Raw genomic sequence first — 11,898 nt, forward strand, 5'->3', positions numbered from 1 at the left:
CAAACCATTTACCAATGAAGAAATTGTACATCTCCTCAGAACCAAAACTAGTGAAAGTAGCCGATCTACAAGCTCACAAACCATGAAAAGTTGTGAGATTGTAGATCAGCTATTTTCAGAATGAAGTATGTCATACGTTGAAAAAACGTACTCTCAAATAAGCATTTCAGGTTATCTTTACCATTTGCACATGTATTCATTGATACAGTCATGTTGTTTGCAATTCAACTTAAATTAAGTCTGCATCAAGTGAGGCTTGAACTGGCGACCTTGAAATTGTGAGGCATTCATTTAAGGGAGACGCCATTGGCCCAACAGACAAGTAACTGTGAAAAAGGAGATCACACAGATGATACAGTTTCACGCAAATAGCTGAAAAATCCTGGGTTTAAGTGTTTTCAAACTGCTCAAAATTGCGGACAATCTAAGGGCGGAGCTTACTGGTCAAAGCGATAGATGTGTTCCTCATGAGTCAAGGCACAAGTGTAAGCAAGTTTCACGACTTTCGGCCAAACGAGGCATGACTTTTGCCTGTTTAAAGTTTGCATTTTCAAAAAATTGCTATAGCGCCCCCCTTTGGCCAATTGGAGTGAGATTGGTTTCAGTGATATTTGGAATGACTCTCTACATTACTGCAACGTTTCAAAGAAATGTGAGTCTTGCATGTATGTGTTAGGGGCAGATGAATAATTTTCATAAAACTGCAATAGTTAGAATCTATTTCCTCCTGGGATTTTTGAGTAATCTGCACAAAACATTAAACACATGAACTTAGGACCTTTGCCGACAAAACAAAAGCGGCGGATTTTCCATAAGTGAAAAAATGCAGAAGTTATGAGCCAATGGCTGTTTTTCATATAATTCAAAATGGTGGGCGATCTAAAGGTCAAAGGTCAAAAGTCAGACCACAAAAGTTGTCGGGCATGAAGAGACGCATGTGTGTATCGAAGTTTTATGGTTGTAGGTCAAACAGGGCATGAGTTGTACCTGTTCAAAGTTGGCACTTTCAATTGAGTGCTATAGCGCCACCCTTTGACGAATGAGTGTGAGAATTATTTCTTGGTAGTTTTTCATGAGCATCTACCATATGGCCGAGTTTCGTAAAAAGCGTATGCACGGTTAAGCCAGAACTGGCAAGAACAAGTATTTTTCAAACTGCTCAAAATTGCGGAAAATCTAAGGGCGGAGCTTAATGGTCAAATCGATACGTGTGTTCCTCATGAGTCAAGGCACATGTGTAAGCAAGTTTCACGACTTTCGGCCAAACGAGGCATGACTTATGCCTGTTTAAAGTCTGCCTTTTCAAAAAATTGCTATAGCGCCCCCTTTTGGCCAATTGGAGTGAGATTGGTTTCAGTGATATTTGGAATGACCCTGTACATTTCTGCAAAGTTTCAAAGAAATGTGAGTCTGCATGTATGTTTTAGGCACAGATGAATAATTTTCATAAAACTGTAATAGTTAAAATCTATCTCCTCCTGGGAATTTTGAGCAATCTGCACGAAACGTTTAACACTTGAACTTTGGACCACTGCCTACACAAATTTCCAACGGATTTTCCATAAGTGAAAAACTGCAGAAGTTAGGAGCCAATGACTGTTTTCATATAATTCAAAATGGTGGGCGATCTAAAGGTCAGAGGTCAAAAGTCAGACCACGAAAGTTGTCGGGCATGAAGAGACGCATGTGTGTATCGAAGTTTCATGGTTGTAGGTCAAACAGGGCATGAGTTGTACCTGTTCAAAGTTGGCACTTTCAATTGAGTGCTATAGCGCCACCCTTTGACGAATGAGTGTGAGAATTATTTCTTGGTAGTTTTTCATGAGCATCTACCATATGGCCGAGTTTCGTAAAAGTGTATGCACGGTTAAGCCAGAACTGGCAAAAACAAGTATTTTTCAAACTGCTCAAAATTGCGGAAAATCTAAGGGCGGAGCTTAATGGTCAAATCGATACGTGTGTTCCTCATGAGTCAAGGCACATGTGTAAGCAAGTTTCACGACTTTCGGCCAAACGAGGCATGACTTATGCCTGTTTAAAGTCTGCCTTTTCAAAAAATTGCTATAGCGCCCCCTTTTGGCCAATTGGAGTAAGATTGGTTTCAGTGATATTTGGAATGACCCTGTACATTTCTGCAAAGTTTCAAAGAAATGTGAGTCTGCATGTATGAATAATGCCAATAACAAAACGGGTCCATGCTGGAAGCCTGGCCCCGTAATAACCAACGCAGATAGACAGAAACATTCATGTATTTATTTTTAGTACTTTTAAAGTACTTTTTTTTTTGAGTGGTGCCAACCACTCCTATATCTGGCTTTGTCCGTGTGTCCGTATGTATGTATGTATGTATGTCTGTCGACAAACATTGATGACAACATCAATACAGGGGTCAATACGGGGCTCATCTAAGGCACCACTCACTTCACACAGGGTGTGATTTTTTTTCCCCCTCGAGCCAGGGTATGGCAGCTGCAATACCCTGCCATACCCAATTGACGGCCTCTGGTATTATGACAGTTTTAGTATGATTTTATCATATCTGAAGTCATGCATAATTTAGTCCTACTTGTTTATTACATCAAGACGTTCCTGTTAATACCTGAAATACTAAAACAAAGACTAAAACTAAATAAGAACTAAACTAAAACTAGCTAATTCCAAAAAATAAAACTGCTTATTGTACTTGTAAAATGAATTAAAACTAAACTGAATTCAACCACCAAACTGAAAAAACGTGATATAGGCTAACTAAAACTAATCAAAACTATAATAACATTTTAATAACAAAACTATATACTGTTTTCACTGTAGCTATTGTGTTTTTTTTTTTATGTAGTTTTGTCTGAAATGTGTTTATGCTTGATGCTGCTTTTTCTTGGTCAAACCTCACTCAGTCTCTGGGAACTCCTAACTGTTCCCTGGACACTGGCTTCTCACTGCTGACAGTTAGGATGGGTTAAATGTAGATGACAAATAGGCTCTATGCACAGCAGCCATATTATCACTTCCTTCACTGGTGTTACCAATGATACTAATGAAGGCTCTGTTCCATTTAGTGTAGCACAGTGGTTTCCAGGACCCCCATAACTCTGAGAGTGTACAAATAGAACCAAATGGACCCTAACGGGTCCATTTGGTTCCATTTGTACACTCTCAGAGTTACACACCTGTAAGGGGCCATTTGGAAGCCCATGAGGGTCCCTGGACCCCAACTGTAGACCCACTGGTGTAACAGAGTGTTTCCAGTGAGCCAACATGCACAATATCAGCGCCCTGACTCTGTTTGACCAGAATGGAACAGAGCCTTCATTAGTATCATTAGTAACAACTGTTAATGTCCTCATACTATGGCTGCTGTGAATAGAGCCTATTATGGATATTTGCAAATGTACCAAAGACCAATGAGACGTTCTCTTTCCCTCCCCTTTATCTGTCAGACCGCAGGTCCAGACTCCATCTATCAGAGCCTCCAGCCAGCCACTATGGATCAGAATCAAGTCTATGGAGTCATAACACCATCTACAGTACCACATCACCCATGAGAGTATGACCTTATAATCACCACATTTACATTATTGATTGATGGTTGTGTTGGTTGTGTGATGGATGCCCCTCCCCCCTGCTCATACTGATTCATCCTATTGGTTGTGCTCTCCTCCGCTTTCAGGAGGTGGCAGCAGAGTGGAGGTCATTAGTGGGAGGAGTTTCACCTGGGTGGCTGGTCTGGAGAAACTATTTGGCTGTTCGCTCACACATCGCTCACTATTAGCTGTTTGCTCACACATGTGCTGTCAGAGATGGTCGATATGTATTATACCACTGATATGTACTGATGTTCTTGCATTTTGTTTAGTAATTATTGTATTAATAGTTTGATTAATAAACAGTTTTCTTTTGACAGACAATGTTTTGTGTGTTATTCCTCCTATAGATTTAGATTAGCAGGTTTGTCTTCACTATCACTGAATTTGGATTTAACTTGATCTCTTCCATAACAGTATGCTGTCTAATCCCAAGCAGGGTGACCAGATCCCAACAAATCAAATGTGGAACAATGTGGGACATGTTACCAATTACTGAGAGGTAGTCTAGATCTTGTAATCTAACTTACAAAAATATAGCTGCAAGCAGCGATAATACGGGGCCAGTGAATAGAGAGAGAGAGAGAGACAGACATGGAAACGGAATAGATTGAAGAGAGAGAGAGTGACATGGAAACAATAGATTGATGAGAGAGAGAGATGGAAACATAATGGTTTGATTGGACATCTCAACCTACTGCCATTAACAGGATTCGAACTCTCAACCTTCAGACTAATAGGCTGCAACACTACCTACAGTAACACTAAGATCACTCGTTCACAAACCATTTACCAATGAAGAAATTGTACATCTCCTCAGAACCAAAACTAGTGAAAGTAGCCGATCTACAAGCTCACAAACCATGAAAAGTTGTGAGATTGTAGATCAGCTATTTTCAGAATGAAGTATGTCATACGTTGAAAAAACGTACTCTCAAATAAGCATTTCAGGTTATCTTTACCATTTGCACATGTATTCATTGATACAGTCATGTTGTTTGCAATTCAACTTAAATTAAGTCTGCATCAAGTGAGGCTTGAACTGGCGACCTTGAAATTGTGAGGCATTCATTTAAGGGAGACGCCATTGGCCCAACAGACAAGTAACTGTGAAAAAGGAGATCACACAGATGATACAGTTTCACGCAAATAGCTGAAAAATCCTGGGTTTAAGTGTTTTCAAACTGCTCAAAATTGCGGACAATCTAAGGGCGGAGCTTACTGGTCAAAGCGATAGATGTGTTCCTCATGAGTCAAGGCACAAGTGTAAGCAAGTTTCACGACTTTCGGCCAAACGAGGCATGACTTTTGCCTGTTTAAAGTTTGCATTTTCAAAAAATTGCTATAGCGCCCCCCTTTGGCCAATTGGAGTGAGATTGGTTTCAGTGATATTTGGAATGACTCTCTACATTACTGCAACGTTTCAAAGAAATGTGAGTCTTGCATGTATGTGTTAGGGGCAGATGAATAATTTTCATAAAACTGCAATAGTTAGAATCTATTTCCTCCTGGGATTTTTGAGTAATCTGCACAAAACATTAAACACATGAACTTAGGACCTTTGCCGACAAAACAAAAGCGGCGGATTTTCCATAAGTGAAAAAATGCAGAAGTTATGAGCCAATGGCTGTTTTTCATATAATTCAAAATGGTGGGCGATCTAAAGGTCAAAGGTCAAAAGTCAGACCACAAAAGTTGTCGGGCATGAAGAGACGCATGTGTGTATCGAAGTTTTATGGTTGTAGGTCAAACAGGGCATGAGTTGTACCTGTTCAAAGTTGGCACTTTCAATTGAGTGCTATAGCGCCACCCTTTGACGAATGAGTGTGAGAATTATTTCTTGGTAGTTTTTCATGAGCATCTACCATATGGCCGAGTTTCGTAAAAAGCGTATGCACGGTTAAGCCAGAACTGGCAAGAACAAGTATTTTTCAAACTGCTCAAAATTGCGGAAAATCTAAGGGCGGAGCTTAATGGTCAAATCGATACGTGTGTTCCTCATGAGTCAAGGCACATGTGTAAGCAAGTTTCACGACTTTCGGCCAAACGAGGCATGACTTATGCCTGTTTAAAGTCTGCCTTTTCAAAAAATTGCTATAGCGCCCCCTTTTGGCCAATTGGAGTGAGATTGGTTTCAGTGATATTTGGAATGACCCTGTACATTTCTGCAAAGTTTCAAAGAAATGTGAGTCTGCATGTATGTTTTAGGCACAGATGAATAATTTTCATAAAACTGTAATAGTTAAAATCTATCTCCTCCTGGGAATTTTGAGCAATCTGCACGAAACGTTTAACACTTGAACTTTGGACCACTGCCTACACAAATTTCCAACGGATTTTCCATAAGTGAAAAACTGCAGAAGTTAGGAGCCAATGACTGTTTTTCATATAATTCAAAATGGTGGGCGATCTAAAGGTCAGAGGTCAAAAGTCAGACCACGAAAGTTGTCGGGCATGAAGAGACGCATGTGTGTATCGAAGTTTCATGGTTGTAGGTCAAACAGGGCATGAGTTGTACCTGTTCAAAGTTGGCACTTTCAATTGAGTGCTATAGCGCCACCCTTTGACGAATGAGTGTGAGAATTATTTCTTGGTAGTTTTTCATGAGCATCTACCATATGGCCGAGTTTCGTAAAAGTGTATGCACGGTTAAGCCAGAACTGGCAAAAACAAGTATTTTTCAAACTGCTCAAAATTGCGGAAAATCTAAGGGCGGAGCTTAATGGTCAAATCGATACGTGTGTTCCTCATGAGTCAAGGCACATGTGTAAGCAAGTTTCACGACTTTCGGCCAAACGAGGCATGACTTATGCCTGTTTAAAGTCTGCCTTTTCAAAAAATTGCTATAGCGCCCCCTTTTGGCCAATTGGAGTAAGATTGGTTTCAGTGATATTTGGAATGACCCTGTACATTTCTGCAAAGTTTCAAAGAAATGTGAGTCTGCATGTATGTTTTAGGCACAGATGAATAATTTTCATAAAACTGTAATAGTTAAAATCTATCTCCTCCTGGGAATTTTGAGCAATCTGCACGAAACGTTTACCACTTGAACTTTGGACCACTGCCTACACAAATTTCCAACGGATTTTCCATAAGTGAAAAACTGCAGAAGTTAGGAGCCAATGACTGTTTTTCATATAATTCAAAATGGTGGGCGATCTAAAGGTCAGAGGTCAAAAGTCAGACCACGAAAGTTGTCGGGCATGAAGAGACGCATGTGTGTATCGAAGTTTCATGGTTGTAGGTCAAACAGGGCATGAGTTGTACCTGTTCAAAGTTGGCACTTTCAATTGAGTGCTATAGCGCCACCCTTTGACGAATGAGTGTGAGAATTATTTCTTGGTAGTTTTTCATGAGCATCTACCATATGGCCGAGTTTCGTAAAAGTGTATGCACGGTTAAGCCAGAACTGGCAAAAACAAGTATTTTTCAAACTGCTCAAAATTGCGGAAAATCTAAGGGCGGAGCTTAATGGTCAAATCGATACGTGTGTTCCTCATGAGTCAAGGCACATGTGTAAGCAAGTTTCACGACTTTCGGCCAAACGAGGCATGACTTATGCCTGTTTAAAGTCTGCCTTTTCAAAAAATTGCTGTAGCGCCCCCTTTTGGCCAATTGGAGTAAGATTGGTTTCAGTGATATTTGGAATGACCCTGTACATTTCTGCAAAGTTTCAAAGAAATGTGAGTCTGCATGTATGTTTTAGGCACAGATGAATAATTTTCATAAAACTGTAATAGTTAAAATCTATCTCCTCCTGGGATTTTTGAGCAATCTGCACGAAACGTTTAACACTTGAACTTTGGACCACTGCCTACAAAAAATTCCAACGGATTTTCCATAAGTGAAAAAATGCAGAAGTTAGGAGCCAATGACTGTTTTTCATATAATTCAAAATGGTGGGAGATCTAAAGGTCAGAGGTCAGAAGTCAGAGTGTGAAAGTTGTTCAGCATGAGGAGACGCATATGTGTATCCAAGTTTCATGGCTGTAGGTCAAACAGGGCATGAGTTGTACCTGTTCAAAGTTGCCATTTTCAATTGAGTGCTATAGCGCCACCTTTGGACGAAAGATTGTGAGAATTATTTCTTGATCGTTTTTCATGACCATCTATCATATGGCCGAGTTTCGTAAAAAGCGACTGCACGGTTCAGCCAGAACTGCGAAAAGTGGCAGAAGTGACAGAATACTGCCAATAACAAAACAGGTCCAGAGCTGAGCTCTGGCCCCGTAATAAACATGTATACTCAAAACCACTTCAGAACTAAATACATACTCTAAATACATAATTTGGCAACTTGAAAATAGCCGATTTACAAGCTCACAACGTAGTGAGTGAGCTTGCAGATCTGCTTTTTTCAAAGGATTTGTTTGCATTTTAAAAACTTGTGAAATGGGACCTTTTTCATAATGAGTACTTTTACTTTTGGTACTTTAGGTACATTTTGATGCCAATACTTTTGTACTTTTACTCAAGTCAATTTTGAATACAGAACTTGTACTTGTAACAGACTATTTAGAATAGGGTATTGATACTTTTGCTTAAGTAAAAAAAATATTGAGCGCTTCTTCCATCATTGCTTTCAGTAAAGGGAAGTCAAACCTCTTGCAATAAGGAACATACTGTATCTACGCACATAGCACAGTGTACCTAACCACATACAAACATAGCCCATATCTACGTACATATCAAATGCTGTGTCTATACGCACATACACATAAACCCACATATCTACAAACATAGCTCATATCTACGCACATAGCAGCCTCACCCACCATGCCTCAATAGGCTACTGACAAACTCGCACTTAACACTTTTCATATTAAAGGGATCCTTCACCCTAAAATGACTTATTTTCTATCTATTAGTCACCCCATGAATTCCCATTGAATTCATGGATTTTTTTTTGGTCTCATTCCTAAGCCAATCATTTTATGACCAGCGGACCGGTAGGCAACGGTTCCGGTAGGAGACACAAAGGAGACTCTTTGTGTCTCCTACCGGAACCGCTGCCGGTCATCAAACTATTGGCTTAGAAATGTGACAAAAACAAAAAAATATCCATGGGGATTCTATCAATGACTAATTGATAGAAAAAAAGTCATTTTGGGGGTGAACTATCCCTTTAAAGGAGACATCCGGTCATTTTAAGTGTTATGTTTGATGTGTGTCAAATCACTTACCAACGTAGCAATGAAAATCGCGTGACTCCACAGATCCCCCTATCGACCCCCACCGTTGGCATTATAGGAGTATATAGGATAGCAGCAATTCGCCTATTTTAACAAATGTAAAGTCTGTTTTTTTCTCCTAGTACTCATTGTGGAGTCCCATGATAACGTAACAGGCGCTAAAACTCCCGACAAGCTAACGGCTAATAACAGAACGAGCTAATGCTGGTTGCTGGTTTCTCTCCCGACCTGGCAACCTGGGGCTGCCATGCAGAGAGATAAGCAGCCCCAGCATTAGCTCGTTCTGTTATTAGCCGTTAGCTTCTCGGAGTTTTAGCGCCTGTTACGTTATCATGGGACTCCACAATGAGTACTAGGAGAAAAAAACAGACTTTACATTTGTTAAAATAGGCGAATTGCTGCTATCCTATATACTCCTATAATGCCAACGGTGGGGGTCGATAGGGGGATCTGTGGAGTCACGCGATTTTCATTTCTACGTTGGTAAGTGATTTGACACACATCAAACATAACACTTAAAATGACCGGATGTCTCTTTTAAGACTGCTCACTTATGTACAAAGCTGTTACTTTTCAGGGAATGTATGTTTTAAGAAGCTTTATAAATGTACAAAAACTCACTCACGCACACACGAAGAATAGCAGATCTACAAGCTCACAACGTTGTGAGCTTATAGATCAGTTATTTTTCGTGGCATGACACTGGCGCGTGTCTGGCAGAGGTTCAGAAAACTTATGTCAGGATTTAGAAGGCGTTTTTATAATCAGCCTCAGGTCTAAATGGGTTGAGTCCAATTCCAACCAGCCTCAGGTGCCATTTCAAAATAATGTAGATGTGCACTGTTGATGTGAACATTCCAAATGCACTGTTTACACCAGGGGTTCTCAAACTTTGTTGTGCCAAGGACCCCAAATGATAATTTGAAATGAAAAAATATCACTTACCCTACCTTTAAGAAACAAGCCCAAAAAAAACGCAACTGATATCTGTCATATATGTTATATGTGTGTTCACCTTTAAGAGAGCGACGTTACGACACTGCCGTAAAGCAGGTCCGCTCTAGCCTTTTACGTCAGTCGTATGTTGTGACCTACACACTACACGTTGTTGTTTGTACATGCCCGAAGTTACAAGTAAACTCTATTGGATTATACCCTTTGTGTGGACATTGGATTTCATTACATGGTGTCAGAAGCACTTGACGGACACATCGCTTCAGAAAAATGGCCAAATTTAATCCCCCGGACAGTTTTGCATTCGATCGTCCGAATGAATGGAAAGACTGGAAACAGCGTTTCCAGCGGTATCGTCTGGCGACAAAACTAAACAAAGAGGAGGGAGAAGTTCAGGTCAGTTGCCTGATATATGCTATGGGCCCGGAGGCTGAAAACATTTTCAAGTCATTTGCGTTGTCAGGGGACAATCAAAAGAAGTTTGACGTCGTGTTAGGAAAATACGACGACTACTTTTATCCCAAACGGAATGTAATCCACGAGCGCGCCTGTTTCCATCAGAGAGTACAGCGGCCCGGTGAGAAAGTTGAAATGTTTATCAGAGCTCTTTATGATTTATCAGAACACTGTGACTTTGGAGCAATAAAAGACGAGCACATACGTGACCGCATAGTTGTGGGCATTCAGGACAAAGACCTATCGCGCAAACTGCAGCTGGAGGCTAACCTGACTTTGACCCAAACTATCCAAACCGTCCGCCAGTCTGAGGAGGTGACCACACAGGTGCACCAGCAGCAAGGAGAGGCGTGCACGGCAGTGCAGGAGATCGCCCGTGGACGCGGTAGACCCGCATACAGAGGAAAACCTCAGTGGAAAAATAAAAGAGAAAGTGGAGAGCAAGGAGGACCAAAATGTGGCAGATGTGGAAAAATACAGCACAAAGACCAAGAAAGGTGCCCAGCCCTAAAATCGACATGCAACAAATGCAAAAAGGTGGGTCACTGGGAAATAAAATGTCATACTAAATCTATCAGAGAAGTGACGGAGACAGAGACTGTTTCACAGCCAGCATACTTCCTAGGTTCAGTCACAAACACAAACAGAGATAATGATCAGTGGACTGCACATATTCTCATTGGAGAGACACCAGCCAAATTTAAAATTGATACTGGGGCAGATCTAAATATCATGGAAGAAGAGACATTCAGCATGTTATGCCCTAAGCAGAAACTGGTCCAGTCTAATATCCCACCAATGAGCAGCCCTGGTGGTCAGTTAGTTTGTTTGGGGAAGTTTCAAGCTAATGCACAGTACAAAGAGAAGCAGTACCCATTCCCAGTGTATGTCATCCGCAGCCTAACTGCAAACAATCTGCTAGGCAGAGACACAGCATGTGCAATGGGACTGGTGAAGCGCATTGAAGACGTGCACAATGCATTTGGGGAGCATGGAACTCTCAAGACTGACCCAGTCAAAATACGATTAAAGGAGAACGCTGAGCCATATGCAGTGCACACAGCACGCAGGGTCCCCCTGCCTCTCGTACAGAAAGTAAAAGAGGAGATACTGCGTATGGAGGAAAACGGTGTCATTGAACAGGTGACAGACCCTACAGACTGGTGTGCACCGATGGTGCCAGTTCCAAGGAAAAATGGCAAAGTGCGCATCTGCGTGGACATGAAAAGGTTAAATGAGGCTGTAAGGAGAGAGAGGTACGTCCTCCCAACTGCTGAGGAAATAACTGCAAAACTGAGTGGCGCAACCATGTTCACGTCATTAGACGCTGCCTCAGGGTTTTGGCAGATACCTCTACACACCGAAAGCAGCAAGTTAACCACCTTCATAACACCCTTTGGGAGATACTCATTCAAGCGGCTCCCATTCGGCATTACAAGTGCTCCAGAAATCTTTCAACGGAAAATGGTTGAAACTCTACATGGCCTTGATGGAGTAGCTGTCTACATGGATGATATCCTCGTGTATGGAAACACTGCAGACCAGTACCTAAGCAAGGTGCTGGAGAGAGTCGAGTCTGCTGGCTTAAAGTTAAACAAAGACAAGTGTGTGTTCAGACAGAACCAACTTCACTTCCTTGGCCAGGTGATCGACAAAACAGGTGTGAAACCCGATCCTGATAAAGTCAAAGCGATCAGAGAGCAACCAACACCACA

The sequence above is a fragment of the Gymnoscopelus microlampas genome, assembly GCF_963454915.1.
Source record: "Gymnoscopelus microlampas genome assembly, chromosome: 12".
In the NCBI taxonomy this organism is placed as follows: Eukaryota; Metazoa; Chordata; class Actinopteri; order Myctophiformes; family Myctophidae; genus Gymnoscopelus; species Gymnoscopelus microlampas.